The sequence below is a fragment of the Oncorhynchus nerka genome, linkage group LG14 (assembly GCF_034236695.1).
Source record: "Oncorhynchus nerka isolate Pitt River linkage group LG14, Oner_Uvic_2.0, whole genome shotgun sequence".
In the NCBI taxonomy this organism is placed as follows: domain Eukaryota; kingdom Metazoa; phylum Chordata; class Actinopteri; order Salmoniformes; family Salmonidae; genus Oncorhynchus; species Oncorhynchus nerka.
This window is the reverse complement of record NC_088409.1, coordinates 46,360,090-46,381,294: the sequence shown is the minus strand read 5'-3', so window position 1 is coordinate 46,381,294 and position 21,205 is coordinate 46,360,090.

Here is a 21,205-nt window from a genome sequence, read left to right as displayed (position 1 = left end):
GAGAGGAAAACAGAAAGAGAAAGAGGACATTGAGAGAGAGGAAAACAGAAAGAGAAAGAGGACATTTGAGGGAGAGGAAAACCGAAAGAGAACATCTGAGAGAGAGGAAAACAGAAAGAGAAAGAGGACATCTGAGAGAGATGGAAACTGAAAGAGAAAGAGGACATCTGAGAGAGAGGGAAAGAGAAAGAGAACATCTGAGAGAGAGGGAAACCGAAAGAGAAAGAGAACATCTGAGAGAGAGGAAAACAGAATGAGAAAGAGGACATCTGAGAGAGGGAGACAGAAAGAGAAAGAGGACATCTGAGAGAGAGCGAAACTGAAAGAGAAAGAGGACATCTGAGAGAGAGGGAAAGAGAAAGAGAAAGAGGACATCTGAGAGAGAGGGAAAGAGAAAGAGAACATCTGAGAGAGAGGGAAACAGAAAGAGAGAAAGGGAGAAACCGAAAGAGAAATAGAACATCTGAGAGAGAGGGAAACAGAAAGAGAACATCTGAGAGAGAGGGAAAACCGAAAGAGAAAGAGAACATCTTGAGAGAGAAACAGAAAGAGAAAGAGAACATCTGAGAGAAACCAAAAGAGAAAGAGAACATCTGAGAGAAAACAGAAAGAGAAAGAGGACATCTGAGAGAGAGGAAAACAGAAAGAGAAAGAGGACATTTGAGGAGATGGAGAGGAAAAACCGAAAGAGAACATCTGAGAGAGAGGAAAACAGAAAGAGAAAGAAAACAGAAAGAGAAAGAGGACATCTGAGAGAGAGGGAAACCAAAAGGAAACTGAAAGAGAAAGAGGACATCTGAGAGAGAGGAGAAAAACAGAAAGAGAAAGAGAACATCTGAGAGAGGGAAACCGAAAGAGAAATAGAACATCTAAGAGAGAGAAAACCGAAAGAGAAAGAGAACATCTGAGAGAAACGGAAAGATAAATAGAACATCTGAAAGAGGGGAAAACAGAATGAGAAAGAGGACATCTGAGAGAGAGGGAGACAGAAAGAGAAAGAGGACATCTGAGAGAGAGGGAAACTGAAAGAGAAAGAGGACATCTGAGAGAGAGGGAAAGAGAAAGAGAAAGAGGACATCTGAGAGAGAGGGAAAGAGAAAGAGAACATCTGAGAGAGAGGGAAACCGAAAGAGAAATAGAACATCTGAGAGAGAGGGAAACAGAAAGAGGACACCTGAGAGAGAGGGAAACCGAATGAGGAAAGAAAACATCTGAAAGAAAACATATGAGAAAGAGAGAGGAAACCGAAAGAGAAATAGAACATCTGAGAGAGAGGGAAACAGAAAGAGGACATCTGAGAGAGAGGAGAAAGAAACCGAAAGAGGGAAAGAAAACATATGAGAGAGAGGGAATCTGAGAGAGAGGGAAAGAGAAAGAAAGAAAGAGAAATAGAACATCTTGAGAGAGAGGAAAACAGAAAGAGAAAGAGAACATCTGAGAGAGGGAAACCGAAAGAGAAATAGAACATCTGAGAGAGAGGAAAACAGAAAGAGAAAGAGAACATCTGAGAGAGAGGGAAACCGAAAGAGAAAGAGAACATCTGAGAGAGAGGGAAACCGAAAGAGAAATAGAACATCTTGAGAGAGAGGAAAACAGAAAGAGAAAGAGGACATCTGAGAGAGAGGGAAACCAAAAGAGAAAGAGGACATCTGAGAGAGAGGGAAAGAGAAAGCAGACATCTGAGAGAGATGGAAACCGAAAAATAACATCTGAGAGAGGAAAACAGAAAGAGAAAGAGAACATCTGAGAGAGGGAAACCGAAAGAGAAATAGAACATCTAAGAGAGAGGAAAACCGAAAGAGAAAGAGAACATCTGAGAGAGGGAAACGGAAAGATAAATAGAACATCTGAGAGAGAGGGAAACAGAAAGAGGACACCTGAGAGAGAGGGAAACCGAAAGAGAAAGAAAACATATGAGAGAGAGGAAAACAGAAAGAGAAAGAGAACATTTGAGAGAGAGGGAAGCCGAAAGAGAAATAGAACATCTGAGAGAGAGAGGGAAACCGAAAGAGAAAGAAAACATTTGAGAGAGAGGGAAAGAGAAAGAGGACATCTGAGAGAGAGGGAAACCAAAAGAGAAAGAGGACATCTGAGAGAGAGGGAAAGAGAAAGCAGACATCTGAGAGAGATGGAAACCGAAAAAGAACATCTGAGAGAGGAAAACAGAAAGAGAAAGAGAACATCTGAGAGAGGGAAACCGAAAGAGAAATAGAACATCTAAGAGAGAGGAAAACCGAAAGAGAAAGAGAACATCTGAGAGAGGGAAACCGAAAGATAAATAGAACATCTGAGAGAGAGGGAAACAGAAAGAGGACACCTGAGAGAGAGGGAAACCGAAAGAGAAAGAAAACATATGAGAGAGAGGAAAACAGAAAGAGAAAGAGAACATTTGAGAGAGAGGGAAGCCGAAAGAGAAATAGAACATCTGAGAGAGAGAGGGAAACCGAAAGAGAAAGAAAACATTTGAGAGAGAGGGAAAGAGAAAGAGGACATCTGAGAGAGAGGGAAACCGAAAGATAAAGAGTGAGTGAGAAATTTGAGAATTATGGGAGAGTCAAAGCTAAGTGAACTTCTGTCTTAATTCAATTCAATTCAATTCAAATGTATTTATATAGCCCTTCGTACATCAGCTGATATCTCAAAGTGCTGTACACAAACCCACCCTAAAACCCCCAAACAGCAAGCAATGCAGGTGTAGAAGCACGGTGGCTAGGAAAAACTCCCTAGAAAGGCCAAAACCTAGGAAGAAACCTAGAGAGGAACCAGGCTATGTGGGGTGGCCAGTCCTCTTCTGGCTGTGCCGGGTGGAGATTATAACAGAACATGGCCAAGATGTTCAAATGTTCATAAATGACCAGCATGGTCCAATAATAATAAGGCAGAACAGTTGAAACTGGAGCAGCAGCACGGCCAGGTGGACTGGGGACAGCAAGGAGTCATCATGTCAGGTAGTCCTGAGGCATGGTCCTAGGGCTCAGGTCCTCCGAGAGAGAGAAAGAAAGAGAGAAAGAGAGAATTAGAGAGAGCACACTTAAATTCACACAGGACACCGAATAGGACAGGAGAAGTACTCCAGATATAACAAACTGACCCTAGCCCCCCGACACATAAACTACTGCAGCATAAATACTGGAGGCTGAGACAGAAGGGGTCAGGAGACACTGTGGCCCCATCCGAGGACACCCCCGGACAGGGCCAAACAGGAAGGATATAACCCCACCCACTTTGCCAAAGCACAGCCCCCACACCACTAGAGGGATATCTTCAACCACCATCCAGTTGAAGCTCGCATCCGCTACAAGACCATGGTGCTTGCCTACGGAGCTGTGAGGGGAACGGCACCTCAGTACCTCCAGGCTCTGATCAGGCCCTACACCCAAACAAGGGCACTGCGTTCATCCACCTCTGGCCTGCTCGCCTCCCTACCACTGAGGAAGTACAGTTCCCGCTCAGCCCAGCAAAACTGTTCGCTGCTCTGGCCCCCCAATGGTGGAACAAACTCCCTCACGACGCCAGGACAGCGGAGTCAATCACCACCTTCCGGAGACACCTGAAACCCCACCTCTTTAAGGAATACCTAGGATAGGATAAAGTAATCCCTCTCACCCCCCCTTAAAAGATTTAGATGCACTACTGTTCCACTGGATGTCATAAGGTGAATGCACCAATTTGTAAGTCGCTCTGGATAAGAGCGTCTGCTAAATGACTTAAATGTAAATGAATGTAAATGTAATATACTATCCTGAGACAAGGCCGAGTATAGCCCACAAAGATCTCCGCCACGGCACAACCCAAGGGGTACCAACTGTCTACCAATCCAGAGAAAGAATCCTTACTCTTGGTCTGTATATTTATACTGAACAAGAATATAAATGCAACATGCAACAATTTCATTGATTTTACTGAGTTACAGTTCCAATGAGGAAATCAGTCAATTGAAATAAGTAAATTAGGCCCTAATCCATGCAATTCACATGACTGGGAATACAGATATTAATCTGTTGGTCACAGATATCTTTAAAAAAAAATAGGGCTCACAATAGGATCTCGTCACACCATGTTAGTGCATTCAAATTGCCATCGATAAAATGCAATTGTATTCATTGTCCGTAGCTTATGCCTGCCCATACCATAATCCCAATACCACCATGGGGCACTCCTTTCACAATATAGACATCAGCAAACTGTTCGCCCACACAACGCCATACATGTGGTCTGCAGGTGTGAGGCCGGTTGGATGTACTGCCAATTTCTCCGAAGTTGGTGTTGGTTTATGGTAGAGAAATTAACATAACATTCTCTGGCAACCACTCTGGTGGACATTCCTGAGGTCAGCATGCTAATTGCACGCTCCCTCAAAACTTGATACATCTGTGGCATTGTGTTTTGTGACAAAACTGCACATTTTAGAGTGGCTTTTATTGTCCCCAGCACAAGGTGCACCTATGTAATGATCATACTGTTTATTCTAATTATTGATATGCATCACCTGACAGGCACATTTATTTTATTTCAGCTCATGAAACATGGGACCAACACTTTACATGTTGCGTTTCTATTTTTGTTCAGTATACAATGCCTTCTCTCCCCTGCACTGTCTGCTGCATGCAGTACACTTTAACTTCAATTGTACTAGTTCATACACATAGAATTTCATAGGATATCTGTGTTTACATCGTCCTATTTAGCTACTGAATGCAGACAGGAAACTACTAACTTGATTTGTACTGCACACAAGTATTAATGGGCTTCGATGTCAGGTGTAATGGATACAGGAATCCAATCAAAACCATGGTAGCTGTGATTTTGTCCATCATTGTCCTCACAGAGAGAATGGGATGACTCCATAGGACCCCGGCATGCATTACATAGTACATACTGTATCTACAAAAGCAGGAAATAGAAGGGCCTATGCCCACCACTCTGGGGTGACTCTGGCAGCATGAGTAGGGTTAGGGAAGGACTAGAGCCCTCCGGCCTCGTAACTGAATCAGAGTCAATGTGGGTCAGCGTTACCGCGTTCTAATTCAGACATCTCTCCAGGGCCAGATTACCTACCACAACTCTCCCAGAAAGTCCTTTTTTCAAATTAGGGCTAGAAATACAAGCGGTTCCATCATTTCCAGAGGTCATGGACGTCCATGAGTACACTACAGGCCTGAGAACAGACAGGTTCTACTTGTTATGTGTTTTTGAGAGCTGCGTGAAGGGCAGCAGTCAGAACATCTAATTCAGTTGGACCTTTCCAATATGGCAAATCACATTTGTGTTTGCATCTTGTGGTTTTTATGGAATATTCATGAAAGACAAACAATATTATTGTATAAACTGCCCTTTGTAACTCATTTATAACTATGACTCCATTTCTAATTGGGTTTTTTTTCGATTAAAAACAACTTTGAGATTGCAATGGTTTTCATTATAGTATTATATTGTTGGCAACGTGTTGCATTTTAAACTGTATAGCACACCGGTTTGATTTGATTTTGATCTTTTGATATGGCATATCCTTTTAAGAAGAAGGCTTTCAGCAGTATAAGAACAGAACTATGTGATCATAGTTTTCTAAGTGAGAAGTACAGAGAGAAAGTAATTATTTTCCTTACTTTGACTGGAAGAAATGAGCTCCAAAAAGAGGAACTGATAAGACTCACACAAAAAAAAAGACGAAAAGAATATGAAAAGAGAATGGGCAAACAGCACTAATCGTTTGGAGATTTTATCTGGTAAGTACTCAACATGAGTTTAAAAAATATTTTTTAATTATATCTGAGCTGTCTAAAAAAAATACTGGATAATATTTTACCATCGACAAATCAGTGAGTCACAATTTAGGGAAAACTCTGTCTCGAGAACAAATATTTTGTGTATAGCTAGAGGCTGCTTAGAGTTAGCGATGTGGCATGTAGTAACCCGCAAGCAGGGTTCCGAAGTAACAGAATAGGACTATGGGTAACACATATGAAGTTGCTAATCACAATATACCGTATATGATGCAGATGGAGAGTATGTACAGCATAGAGATATATTCATTGTAGGATCTCTATGATGTACAGAACATACATGTGTGAGTGCATGTACTGTATGCATGTTGGTGTGTGTATGTGCACTGTGCATATATATGTGTAGGTCATTGGTTGATTGTTTGTCCATGTCAAAGAGCTGAAGGAAAGTCAGAGCCCCCATATTAACGTTATGAGTTTATTAATATCTCCACATCTCGCAAACAGCAAGAAACTAAGGTGACTTTCAGGGACACTTGGCACCAGCCCATAATTACAGGCTTTTATGATGGTGTAAAAACTGCCTTTAAAGGGGTCCTTTATGGCAGGGGACCCAATGAGGGATGTGTCATCGACAGTAGACAGGGAAATGTTTGTTCAAACCCACATTTAGCTGCATTGTTAAGGACATATTGCGGTCATTATTTTAAAAGTTGTGACAGCATCCATTCAATTAGACCAATGCTGTTATGTCTTATGACAGTAACCAGAGCAAAAATGCCCATCAGAGAATCTGGGTCTTTTTTTGCCCTCTAAATTCCGAATGAAGTCATATTTAAGAGTGGTAATTTTGGTGAAGGTGGCAGTTATGTTGTAAATTGCTGGTGAAAGTGTTTATCAGGGTGGGTGGCATTTCTGTAATGTCATGTTGAGCTGTTTAAGCAGTGGATAGATACACTGGCCCATTATATAGGTGGCCTTGAGAATGCATGCAAACTCATGCGTGCAAAACCTGTTCAATGCACTCCAAAGGGAACACCTAACGTATCAATAATACATGTGGTGTTATCTTCAGAGGCAAGTAACACTGTCTCTTGGTTAAATACTAGGTTAAGCAACTACTAATGGTCTTTAGCTGTAAAACAGAGTATTTCAACACTATTTTCCCTCCAAAACACATAAAGCCAGCCAGGCACCAGTCACAGATGCACATAAGTCTGTCCAGTTGAGAAAGCGGGGACATCTCGCAGCCACCTCCTCTTGAAATGACAAAGTAGAAACCACGACACATCAAAATGATGCTGCAGGTGAGCCAAATCATTAGATTAGGCAGATTTAAGGGTTCATGTAACATGTTATTACCCACACCGCACTCCATTGATGTTTAGCCTGGTGTCTTTTTTTAAGGGAGCAGCTGTTCACCTTGCCCTGACGGACAGTAGGCTATGTGACGATTAGAGCCTAGATCGAATGTGAAAAGTGACTCTCTACTCAAGGCAGACAGGGTGTTCCTTTGAGCCAGACACCATGCATAGCAAAGTCCCCTGACTTTATATTTCAAGGTGGGTAAACATTTTGGGAATGCTTCAGTTGAACCTTCTGTCATAAAATAATGATGACGCTGTCATAATGATGACATTAGACATAGAGTCAAGACAGTCATGACAGATGATGTCAGCAAATGGTCAGGTCAGCTAATTGGCAAGGGCATACCACTAGCCAGCTAGCTTGCCTAGCTAACAATTTGTGACATGATTCGTGCCAAGTCAGTTGCCATAAGCTGACATGGCTTCATGACCTTGGTATTGTCATTCCTATGACAGCACTATCTAGACCTATGGAGGCTCTGAGTTTAGGCCAGAGTGATCGGTGTAGGAGCTCATCTTTCTCCAACTCTTTAAAACTGATGGCCCTCTTATAACAGTATTAATCATCCCCCCCCCCCCCCAATGTTTTGGTCTCCATTGTGCAGCTAGCGAGTGCTAATCTATTACCCCAGCTCATGCCTTTGGGTTTTTTCTCTGCTCGGAGAGGCTCAACGGATGGATCGCAGAGGCTTAAATTTACACAGCAAACAATGAAGAACAGCCACAAATAACGACACCCATCATGTGCTTATCAGCCTGAGCAGGGATTACAAGGGAAATGAATCATTAACACTATTGCCACTTGGATGAGGCTAAAAGCGTGATTGGCAGGTTGAACGCTGGGAGCGGGGAGGGGAGGGGGTCAGATACCCAGCGAGGCGGGTATCATTGTCGGATCAGAGCTCCGGGAAGCACAATCAAAACTACCGTCTTTGTGTGAAAGGAAGAGAAAGGGAAAGGTGGATGGGATAAAAGAGGGAGAGAAAGAAAGAGAGAGAAATGGACACCCGAAACTGCTAAGCCGGCCTTGCCTTGCTGAATTGAACACATACTGACACATGCTCTAAGATACATCAATGGAATCAGATCCAGCAGTATACCAACAGCTGGTTAGGAACGTGATCCTCCACTATTTTCTATTTATAATTTACCCTCGGACCCTTTTCATATAAAGAAAAAGTAGCAGTGCATTGGGACCCCTGACTCCAGACTCCCAAAATGACACGAGGTAGATTTGAATGGCTTTATGGAAAATAGTGGACGAATGCTGGTGAAGGGGATTCTGGGTCATAGAGGGATTTGTTAAGTTATTACAGTGTCTGGAGCGAGGCCTTTATTGGCACCTGCCAAGTCTTTGGCGGACCCAGTGGGATTGCACTGACCCTTGTGGAAGTAATGGATATTAGAAAATCCGCCCGCTGCGATCGAGAGGGATAGGGGGACAGAGCAGGGGAAAGGCATCGGAGGAGAGGAGAGATGGATCGAGCCTCAAGGACACAACGCCATAGCAGCTCCATAACAGAGAAAGAGATCTCTTCTTTAAAAATGGGAGGAACGTTGGAGAAAATTCTGAAATTGTGCATTGTAAGCCAGCCACTTTGTCACCCCACAGGACAAGAACTGCAACAGATGACCTGGGCAAGGATATACAAACAAAACACAGCTGTAACACACATATGATGGTTCGGGTCTCATTAAATCCCATTGGAAGCCGAATGCAGTGGAATATGACTGATGTTATAATGTAATGAAAGCTAGGCTTAATGCTGAAGCACTGTAAGTATTACAGGATGTTAATGTATGCATTTTCCGTGAACACTAAGCGGCTCTTATTGTGAAAGATACTACAATACCAAGCCCAGATCACCAACTTACCTGAGAAATTACAGTATTAGAAAGTACTCATGGACAGACAATGGAGGTGTAGATTGATTTATTTAACATGGAAATGTTTTATAAATGAAAATGCATTCTATCTCTGTACCTGTCCTGTTTAAATGAAGACAGAGCACTGGTGGTGACAATGCAAAACTCACATATAGTATATGGACAGTGGAGCTGAGGATGGCTTTTTGTGGAGTGCTTTATTATCTTTGTCTGCCCTCTGCAAGTTTGCCAATGCAAACAATGCAACTAATTTGCTTACAGATGCACTTTGGTCATGTATGACAGTGTATTGACGGGATTGGAGAATGCAGAACTAATTCAAAAGCAATATGTTTCGAATCACTCTCTCTTTTGATGTGAGATCGCATTCAGAAATATGTCGACAAAGCTAAAGAAATCAAATGCGACATGATGTTCTTCCTGAGCATGTCATATTTCCTATCGCTTCGGCTTCTTGATTGTAAAGCCTTTCATAATACCTGGCTTCTCAGTCTAATCTTATAGCCAGATATAAAAATGACATTCCCAGACAGAATGTCTGAAAAAGGGAGGTAGATAAAGTGAAGTCAAACTGTGATTCAGAAAATAAAAATAAATAAAAAGTGATTTGAGGTCTGGATGATTTGAGGTGGGTCTTACACAATGCATGGGTAAATCTGGATTTAAGACTGACACTGTTATGAGATCAAACCAGGTTAGCCTAATGGTGACAGGGTAGCCTAGTGGTTAGAGTGTTGGACTAGTAACCCGAAGGTTGCAAGTTCAAACCTCCAAGCTGACAAGGTACGAATCTGTCGTTCTGCCCCTGAACAGGCAGTTAACCCACTGTTCCTAGGCCGTCATTGAAAATAAGAATTTGTTCTTAACTGACTTGCCTAGTTAAATAAAGGTAAAAGAAAAAATAAAAGAAAAAAATACAGGGCTATCTGTCACAATTATAAGAGAGCTAATGTGGGCTGGTGGGATATAGACTGATGTTTGAGCCAGTTTCAACATAGCCAGCATTATCAACTAATTTATGGTAATAACACTGGACGACTACCTATTCAACACAGCCAGCTCTTACATGGTGATCTTGCCCTATCACTCCCATTGTTTTATGCTTAGCAGTGGCTAAAGTTAGCTCATGTTAGCAGTAGCTATGGATGACAGTCTATCCTGGCCCCATATAGACTATGGACAATAGGAAAGACTTTCATCCAAAGTAAACATTGAAGCGGGTCAACAGTGAAAAGGGAACTTTCAGGCTGGAAACATAGATATAAGTCTAATAGAGCTCACCCTTCACTGTTCTAACTGTTCATAAGCCTAGGTTGGAATGGCCTGTTCAGGTCCACAATTTATTATTTTTGTTGGATGATATTTTTATTTTTTATTTTTTTATTTTAACTTTATTTAACTAGGCAAGTCAGTTAAGAACAAATTCTTATTTTCAATGACGGCCTAGGAACAGTGGCTATATGGTGTACAACAAGCTTGATGAGGAGAGAGAAAAAGGGAGAGAAAGGGGATACATATCCCTTCGCTTTAGAGGTCTGAAAATGGATGGAACAAAAATACTCTGTCTTGCAAGAGAGAAAAGAAGAATTAGCCCGCAGTAAATAGATGAGTTTGATAAGAGTCCCTAAATATATTTCTTATCTCTCGTTCAATTTGAAACAGCCGGGGAAGAAAGAGGCAACATTGTCACTTGCTTTCTTAAGAGCAGCAAGAGCGAGAGATTGAGAAAGGGTGTGTGTGAGTGTGCATGCGTGTGTGTATATGTGCACATGTGCATGCTCAATTGTGTGCATGCTTGATTGTGTTTTGTTTCACAATATGGTTACACAAAATTATCAATCATGAGTCTGTCTCCAGTCTTCAGTCCTTATCATTTGTTTGTCTGTCACCTCCAAATGCCCTCTTATACACTGAATTACCGTGATAATACACACATCTTCCTGTTTCATAATGTGCTCTTCAATCTCTTCCTCCCTCTCTGTGTCATACCCAGCCAGAGCTCCAGGCAGCCCCAGACACGGCCCTGTGTCTATTAATCACCAGCTCAGCTAGTCTCATAACACCAGATCAGATAAGACGGCCTGTCGTCACACAGGTGGAAGTAATGACTGGGATGCGGCAGCGTCCAATACGGGCTTGTCCGATGCCAGAGATCTGGACTGACAAAGACCCGCGTGGCACTGAAAACAGAGAGACACTGTCAGGCCTTTGACTGATTACAGCTTGAGTGAAAAGTGCGAGGGAAGAGGAGGACGAAGTACAGAGACAGTCCAACTCGGATGCATCAGCTCTGTGTTTTGGGGTCCACCATTAGGGTTAGGCACGAAGTACCAGCATTAACAGTTCAAAGTACAACACATGACTATATTACTTGATGTAATGGTTATAGTGTTGGATTAGTCACCAAAAGGTTGCAAGATCAAATCCCCGAGCTGACAAGGTAAAAATCTGTCATTATGCTCCTGAACAAGGCAGTTAACCCACTGTTCCTAGGCCATCATTGAAAATAAGAATTTGTTCTTAACTGACTTGCCTAAGATAAAATAAATAAAAATGTATGGCCCATGTCTACTGTTCATATTTGTCACTAGAAGTTCCATTAATGAATCTGCAAACCCCATTGTTTTAATTCCATGCTAGACATATTCTTTGTTTGGGGTAAATCGAAAGTATATTTAAAAAGGAAATGCATTTTGAATGGCAGGAAAGACATTTTAATCAATCAAACATTGCCGAAATATTGTATGTTTCATCTGGAGAATATTTAAATAAGTAGAGATGCTGAGCATAAAGGAATGTGACTCCTTGATGTTGTTGAACGTTTCATCTGTGGATTGGAGACAAAATTTCACATTTGCATGCTTGCTGCAACCACCCACTCCATATATCAAGCCACTGGGTGATCAAAAGTTGTTTTAATAGGGATACTGCACCAGGAGGAGTTTAATTATGAACCTAAAATACATACAAATGATGGTGGTGATAAGAATGAGAATTCACAAGGGGAATGCTCAGCCTGAGCTTGGATTTATTCAGAGTTCATGGAGTCGCTGCCTTATTTGTGTTGGGGATTTTAGAAACCAAGCTGTAGCTTGGAGGCACAAATCAATAAGGTGTAATAGATCTGAAAATGAAGCAATGCCAGTGTCCCCAATGTCAATGAATCTGCTTATCTGTGTCTAGCAAGCTACAGTCGGCATGTCCATGTGACGCCAACCCACCTGTAGATCAGGGATATTAGAACGCTGTTTCTGTGTGCCAGACTAAACACCCTAGAGTTCCATTCTTCGCTGTTGAGTCACCACCGATATTTTCACTGCAGGTAGGCCTACAGGGACAAAGGTATTGGGCTTTAGGGGCCATGCTTAAGTGAAGGGGTAGAAACGGGACTTCAACCAGACTCTAAATGAGATACATTTAATTGAAAATCATGCCAGGGTGTGCATCTAAACTGGATCCAATACATGCTTTACATACAATGCTTGCATTTAGAATTTAAGCTGTTCTTGCCGTCTGTCTATTTCCGTAACTGTATGGATGGGATTTTGTGTGTGTGTTTTTTTGTTATTGTACACGTGCTGAGGCATGTACATGTGCATGTGCGTGTGCACGTGTAGGTGTGAACACAACATGGAGAAAGACTAAGCTCACAAGCCTTAATCATTGCCCCAATACCTCACTGTCAAGTCTATCTCCAACAGAAATAAACAGGCGCAATTCAATACATAGTAACAATTTCCCTATTTGGAACACACACACCTCCCCCACCCCTGTACCGTGATCATTTTTTGTGGTCGTAGTCTTTGAGGTTGTAGCATTGTTAAAGGCAGGCGTAAGGCTCTCCTGGCAATGCATGATAAGCTATGTGAACATGTACCCTGCTATTCTCTTATCACACTGACATGCTCACAACGCCCCCATGCCAGCGCCAAGCAAAACACACTGAGCGTAGCATTATGAGCATGCAGGGGTATTTTATTCAAGGACGTGAAAAACATGCTAACGACAGGCCGACGACAGGCAAGCCATCCGACGTAAGCCACTGCCATCACTCTAAATTTGTTTTTACTCTTGCACAGAATAAGGTGTCCATATTAGGACATCCTCAGAGTCACAAGAATTTGGTGTCAGAGTCAGAACGACTCCAACTCCTGAGTCTGAGGCTGTCCTAATAAGGAAACCATAAAGATTGACGTGTTAGCTTCTAATGTTCTAGTAATTCTAATTGTCCAAGATGGCGTAGCAGTGGGGATGTCTGGTTTAATTGTCTTGTCCCATCCCTTGTATATATTGTTTTTGTTCTTATATATTTCGTATATATTTGTATAATTTTTTAAATCTAATTTTCCATCTACGGACGGAACATACTCTCCTGCAACCCGCCTCACCCAATGTGGTATGGATCTGCTATTTTTAGACTTTTGAACCGGAACCCCCTTCAAAGCTACCCAGCTAACTAGCTAGTAGTCAGTTATCCACTGCTAGCGGTCATCATCGTTAACCTGGACTGCCAGCCTCAGCCCAGGAAACTCCTGCCAGCCTGCACAGCGCGATATCTACTCAGAGCATATCGGACTGCTTTTCTCTACCACACACGGATTCCTACCGCAAGCTCTGAACCTACTCTGGATAATCGCAGCTAGCTGGCTAGCCGATGAGATTCCATCAAGAAATCCCTGGGCTTCAATTACCTCTTTTGCCAATTGGCCTGGACCCTTTACTGCCGACGCAGAGCTCCGCTGTTCCATCACGACTAGTCTACCGACGTTACCATCCAAGGGGGTTTCTGTCCTGAAGCAAGCACCAGTTAGCCTGGAGCTAGCCTGGAGCTAGGCCCTTCTCCTGGCTAGCTGAAGAATTTCATCAGATAATTCCTGGGCTTCAATACCTCTTCTGCCAATTGGCCTGGAACCTTTGCTGCCGACACGGAGTCTAGCCGGTTCATCACGACTGGTCTGCCGATGTAACCATCTGAGGGGGTTTCAACAGACTCTCCCATTGCGATGTTCCCCTGAGGCCCATCTGCTAGCCAGCTGCTTGCCCAGACCTGCTAGCTGTCTGAACCGCCGTGCCTCCAGATCGCCTAGCTACTCACTGGACCCTATGATCACTCGGCCACACATGATTCTCCCTAATGTCAATACGCCTTGTCTATTGCTGTTTTGGTTTGTAATTTTTGTCTTATTTGGGGCGGAAGGGTAGCCTAGTGGTTAGAGCGTTGGACTAGTAATCGGAAGAATCCCCGAGCTGACAAGGTACAAATCTGTCTTTCTGCCCCTGAACAGGCAGTTAACCCCACTGTTCCTAGGCCATCATTGAAAATAAGAATTTGTTTTTTAACTGACTTGCCTAGATAAATAAAGGAAAAATAAAAATACAATTATTTCACTTCAGAGCCTCCAGCCCTGCTCTTTATGCCTAGCCCTTATGTTCCAACGCCCACACATACGGTTACAGCACATGGCTTAAATTGTGCCTCTAGAGACAAAACCCCTCTCATCATCACTAGGCTTACCTCCACTGTACTCACATCCTACCATACCCTTGTCTGTACATTATGCCTTGAATCTATTCTCCTGCGCCCAGAAACCTGCTTCTTTTTCTCTCTGTTCCCCAACGCTCTAGACGAACAGTTCTTTTAGCCTTTAGCCGTAATCTTATCATACTCCTCCTTTGTTCCTCTGGTGTTGTAGAGGTTATCCTAGGCCCTGCAGCCCCCAGCATCCGTACCATTCCCCAGGCGCTCTCATTTGTTGACTGCTGTAACCGTAAAAGCATTGGTTTCATGCATGTTAACATTAGAAGCCTACTCCCTAAGTTTGGTTTTATTCAATGCTTTAGCCCACTCCGCCAACCCAGATGTCCTAGCCGTGTCTGAATCCTGGCTTAGGAAGGCCACCAAAAATCCTGAAATTTCCATCCCTAACTATGACATTTTCCGTCAAGATAGAACTACCAAAGTGTGCGGATTTGTAATCTACTGCAAAGATAGCCTGCAGAGCTCTGTCATACTATCCAGGTCTGTTCCCAAACAATTCAAGCTTCTACTTCTAAAAATCAAACTTTCCAGAAACAAGTCTCCCCCTCGGCCCCCAGTTGTGCCCTGGACACCATATGAGAATTTATCGCCCCCATCTATCTTCAGAGTTTGAATTGTTAGGTGACCTAAACTGGGACATGCTTAACACCCCGGCCAATCTACAATCTAAGCTAGATGACCTCAATCTCACACAAATCATCAAGGAACCTACCAGGTACAACCCTAAATACGTAACCATGGGCGCCCTCTTAGATATCATCCTGACCAACCTGCCCTCTAAATACACCTCTGCTGTCTTCAACCAGGATCTCAGCGATCACTGCGTCATTGCCTGCATTCGTAATGGGTCCGGGGTCAAACGACCACCCCTCATCACTGTCAAACACTTCCTAAAACACTTCAGTGAGAAGGCCTTTCTAATCGACCTGGCCCGGGTATCCTGGAAGGATATTGACCTCATCCCATCAGTAGAGGATGCCTGGTTGCTCTTCAAAAGTGCTTTCCACTCCATCTTAAATAAGCATGACCCATTCAAAAAATGTAGAACTAAGAACAGATATGGCACTTGGTTCACTCCAGACTTGACTGCCCTTGACCAGCACAAAAACATCTTGTGGCATTCTGCATTAGCATCGAATAGCCCCCGCGATATGCAACTTTTCAGGGAAGTCAGGAACCAATATAATCAGTCAGTTAGGAAAGCTAAGGCTAGTTTTTTCAAACAGAAATTTGCTTCCTGTAGCACAAACTCAAAAAAGTTCCGGGACAATGTGAAGTCCATGGAGAATAAGAGCACCTCCTCCCAGCTGCCCACTGCACTGAGGATAGGAAACACTGTCACCACCGATAAATCTACAATAATAGATCATTTCAAGAAGCATTTTTCTACGGATGGCCATGCTTTCCATCTGGCTACCCCTACCCCGGTCAACAGCACTGCACCCCCCTCAGCAACTCGCCCAAGCCTTCCCCATTTCCCCTTTTCCCAAATCCAGTCAGCTGATGTTCTGAAAGAGCTGCAAAATCTGGACCCCTACAAATCAGCCGGGCTAGACAATCTGGACCCTTTCTTTCTAAAATTATCTGCCATAATTGGTACCCCTATTACTAGCCTGTTCAACCTCTCTTTCGTGTCGTCTGAGATTCCCAAAGATTGGAAAGCAGCTGCGGTCATCCCCCTCTTCAAAGGGGGGGACACTCTTGACCCAAACTCCTACAGACCTATATCTATCCTACCCTGCCTTTCTGAGGTCTCCGAAAGCCAAGTCAACAAACAGATTACTGACCATTTCGAATCCCACCGCACCTTCTGCGCTATGAAATCTGGATTCAGAGCTGGTAATGGGTGCATCTCAGCCACGCTCAAGGTCCTAAACAATATCGATAAGAAACAATACTGTGCAGCCATATTCATTGACCTGGCCAAGACTTTCAACTCTGTCAATCACCACATCCTCATCGGCAGACTCGATAGCCTTGGTTTATCTAATGATTGCCTCGCCTGGTTCACCAACTACTTCTCTGATAGAGTTCAGTGTGTCAAATCGGAGGACCTGTTGTACGGGCCTCTGGCAGTCTCTATGGTGGTGCCACAGGGTTTAATTCTTGGGCCGACTCTCTTCTCTGTATACATCAATGATCTCGCTCTTGCTGCTGGTGAATCTCTGATCCACCTCTACGCAGACGACACCATTCTGTATACATCTGGCCCTTTTCTGGACACTGTGTTAACAACCCTCCAGACGAGCTTCAGTGCCATACAACTCGCCTTCCGTGGCCTCCAATTGCTCTTAAATACAAGTAAAACTAAATGCATGCTCTTCAACCGATCGCTGCCTGCACCTGCCCGCCCGTCCAACATCACTACTCTGGACGGTTCTGACTTAGAATATGTGGACAACTACAAATACCTAGGTGTCTGGTTAGACTATAAACTCTCCTTCCAGACTCACATCAAACATCTCCAATCCAAAGTTAAATCTAGAATTGGCTTCCTATTTCGCAACAAAGCATCCTTCACTCATGCTGCCAAACATACCCTTGTAACTGACCATCCTACCGATCCTCGACTTCGGCGATATCATTTACAAAATAGCCTCCAATACCCTACTCAATAAATTGGATGCAGTCTATCACAGTGCCATCCATTTTGTCACCAAAGCCCCATATACTACCCACCACTCGACCTGTACGCTCTTGTTGGCAGGCCCTCGCTTCATATTCGTCGCCAATCCCACTGGCTCCAGGTCATCTACAAGTCCCTGCTAGGTAAAGTTCCCCCTTATCTCAGCTCGCTGGTCACCATTGCAGCACCCACCTGTAGCACGTGCTCCAGAAGGTATACTGTATCTCTCTGGTCACCCCCAAAACCAATTCTTCCTTTGGCCGCTTCTCCTTCCAGTTCTCTGCTGCCAATGACTGGAACGAACTACAAAAATCACTGAAACTGGAAACACTTATCTCCCTCACTAGCTTAAAGCACCAGCTGTCAGAGCAGTTCACAGATGACTGTACCTGTACATAGCCCATCTATAATTTAGGCCAATCAACTACCTCTCCCCCTAATGTATTTATTTATTTATTTTGGTGGCCTTTTTGGGGGATTTACCTCCCTTATCTCACCTCATTTGCTCACATTGTACATATACTTATTTTTCTACTGTAGTATTGACTGTATGTTTGTTTTACTCCATGTGTTGTTGTATGTGTCGAACTGCTTTGCTTTATCTTGGCCAGGTCGCAATTGTAAATGAGAACTTGTTCTCAACTTGCTTCTACACCTGCATTGCTTGCTGTTTGGGGTTTTAGGTTGGGTTTCTGTACAGCACTTTGAGATATCAGCTGATGTACGAAGGGCTATATAAATACATTTGATTTGATTTGATTTGAATCATTGACATCGGCGATGTCATTTACAAAATAGCCCCCAACACTATACCCAGCAAACTGGATGTAGTCTATCACAGTGCCATCCGTTTTATCACCAAAATCCCATATACTACCCACCACTAAGACCTGTATGCTCCCTTTGTCTGGCCCTCACCAAACCCACTGGCTCCAGGTCATCTATAAGTCTTTGTTAGGTAAAGCCCCGCCTTATCTCAGTTCACTGGTCACCATAGCAACACCCACCCGTAGCACACGCTCAAGCAGGTATATTGCGCTGGTCATCCCCAAAGCCAACACTTCCTTTGGCCGCCTTTCCTTATAGTTCTCTGCTTCCAATGACTGGAACGAATTGCAAAAATCTCTGAAGCTTGAGTCTTATATCTCCTCTCTAACTTTAAAACCTCTTGATAATACCCATCCCGGATCCGGGAGCGTAATCATCAACTGACAATAATTAGCATAATGCAACGGACATAAATATTACTAAAAATATTCCTAATATTCCTATCACAAGTGAAATATATTGAAACACAGCTTAGCCTTTTGTTAATCACCCTGTCGTCTCAGATCTTCAAAATATGCTTTACAGCCAAAGCAAGACAAGCATTTGTGTAAGTTTATCGATAGCCTAGCATAGCATTATGTCCAGCTAGCAGCAGGTAACTTGGTCACGAAAATCAGAAAATCAATCAAATTAAATCGTTTACCTTTGATGAGCTTCAGATGTTTTCACTCACGAGACTCCCAGTTAGATAGCAAATGTTCCTTTTTTCCAAAAATATTATTTTTGTAGGCGAAATAGCTCCGTTTGTTCATTATGTTTGGCCGAGAAATCGTCAACGCCGAAGAATATTCCAAATTAGCTCCATAATATTGACAGAAACATGGCAAACATTGTTTATAATCAATTCTCAATGTGTTTTTCACCGGGACAATTGGTTTTTCAGTAGGAGCGAGAGGAAAATGGCTACCTCTGTATTTTACGCAAGAATCACTCTGAGAGCCATCAGGTGACCACTTCAGGTGAGCACAATTATATGCATATTCTAGCATCTTGTCCTGACAAAATATCCTGTTTACTTTGGGAACGTTATTTTTCCAAAATGAAAATACTGCCCCTAGTTACAAGAAGAGCAACAGCTTTCTGAGCAGCTTACCCATCACTGTACCTGTACACAGTCAAACTATAAATAGCACACCCGACCTTATCCTCATATTATTACCTACCCTCTTGCTCTTTTGCTCCCTAGTATATCTACTTGCACATCATCATCTGCACATCTATCACTCTAGTATTAATAGTAAATTGTAATTATTTTCATCTCTAGGGCCTATTTATTGCCTACCTCCCTACTCTTCTACATTTGCACACACCGTACATATATTTTTCTATTTTTCTTTTCTTTTGTGTTATTGACTGTACGTTTGTTTATGTGTAACTCCGTGTTGTTGTTTTTGTCGCACTACTTTGCTTTATTTTGGCCAGGTTGCGGGTGTAAATGAGAACTTATTCTCAACTGGCCTACCTGGTTAAATAAAAAATAAAAATAATGTGAAAGTAGCAGAAGATCTGCAGTTTAGCATAGGGACTTGGAGGTTAAGTGAGTGACAGGTTTACACCCCTCACCCATGGTAGGAGCAGGTGCTGATCCACTGGCCCGTCTCGTCTAACTTCCCGCGGCCCTGATGGAAGAGTGGTGGAGGGAGTTCGACTTGAACTGATGGCCTCTGATATCTAGCCGTATATCACTAGCTGCATATTTATTCAACTGTGGATTTGCCAGTTAGACATATCCCTCCTCGTGAAGAGTCATATCGCAAGTTCTGGCTCGTATCAAGTGAAAATACTAGACATCATGTCCATCTCTTAATGGAAAATATTAGAGGTGGTAGTGAGAGTTCAAATGCCCTTCATGATATACACACTAGATCTATCCAGTTATATTTACACTGTGTTTCCCTCATTTACTAGTCTAAACACAATTCCTGCCTTAACATTGCTTAGTCTCACCTATAATTCATTTCTATGGATGGATGAGTTCTGAAGTGGCTCAGTAATTTACACAATATTGCCTGGAGCTAAAAATATATATATTTATCTAGCAATGTGTCCTACAAGTTTTACGGTCAAATATATCTAATTTCTTCACCAGATTTTTTGCACGGTGTGACCACAATATTTAATGTGTGACCACAGTATACTGTATACATAAACATGTACAATTACAGACAGATGAAGGTATTTTACATCGAGTCTGTGGAAGAACTGAGTACTCGTTTTTTCCTAGATTTCTGATCTGCTATCATACAGTGTGACCGCAGTGAGCTTTGATTACCTACACTTGCCCTTGCCCAGTTTCTCTGCTGACTTGACAAATGAACAGATACTTGAACATTATAATGACAGGTTAGGCTGCTCGTGGCACTATACACGGGAGCTATGTCGTGATGTTGATTCTGTTGTTGCCACAAGGGGTATTCTGTTCTGAAACCGATGTCCAGTTGGCCTTTTAGATTAGTTATTTTCTAAATCTAATTAATATGTGGGGCCATTATAACCAAGCATTGACCGTGATAAACACCATATGCAAAAGGGGTGCTGGAAATACTTAACATTACAACCTTTACCTTTAACATTAGAAGCCTACTCCCTAAGTTTGGTTTTATTCAATGCTTTAGCCCACTCCGCCAACCCAGATGTCCTAGCCGTGTCTGAATCCTGGCTTAGGAAGGCCACCAAAAATCCTGAAATTTCCATCCCTAACTATGACATTTTCCGTCAAGATAGAACTACCAAAGTGTGCGGATTTGTAATCTACTGCAAAGATAGCCTGCAGAGCTCTGTCATACTATCCAGGTCTGTTCCCAAACAATTCAAGCTTCTACTTCTAAAAATCAAACTTTCCAGAAACAAGTCTCCCCTCGGCCCCCAGTTGTGCCCTGGACACCATATGAGAATTTATCGCCCCCCCATCTATCTTCAGAGTTTGAATTGTTAGGTGACCTAAACTGGGACATGCTTAACACCCGGCCAATCTACAATCTAAGCTAGATGACCTCAATCTCACACAAATCATCAAGGAACCTACCAGGTACAACCCTAAATACGTAACCATGGGCGCCCTCTTAGATATCATCCTGACCAACCTGCCCTCTAAATACACCTCTGCTGTCTTCAACCAGGATCTCAGCGATCACTGCGTCATTGCCTGCATTCGTAATGGGTCCGGGGTCAAACGACCACCCCTCATCACTGTCAAACACTTCCTAAAACACTTCAGTGAGAAGGCCTTTCTAAT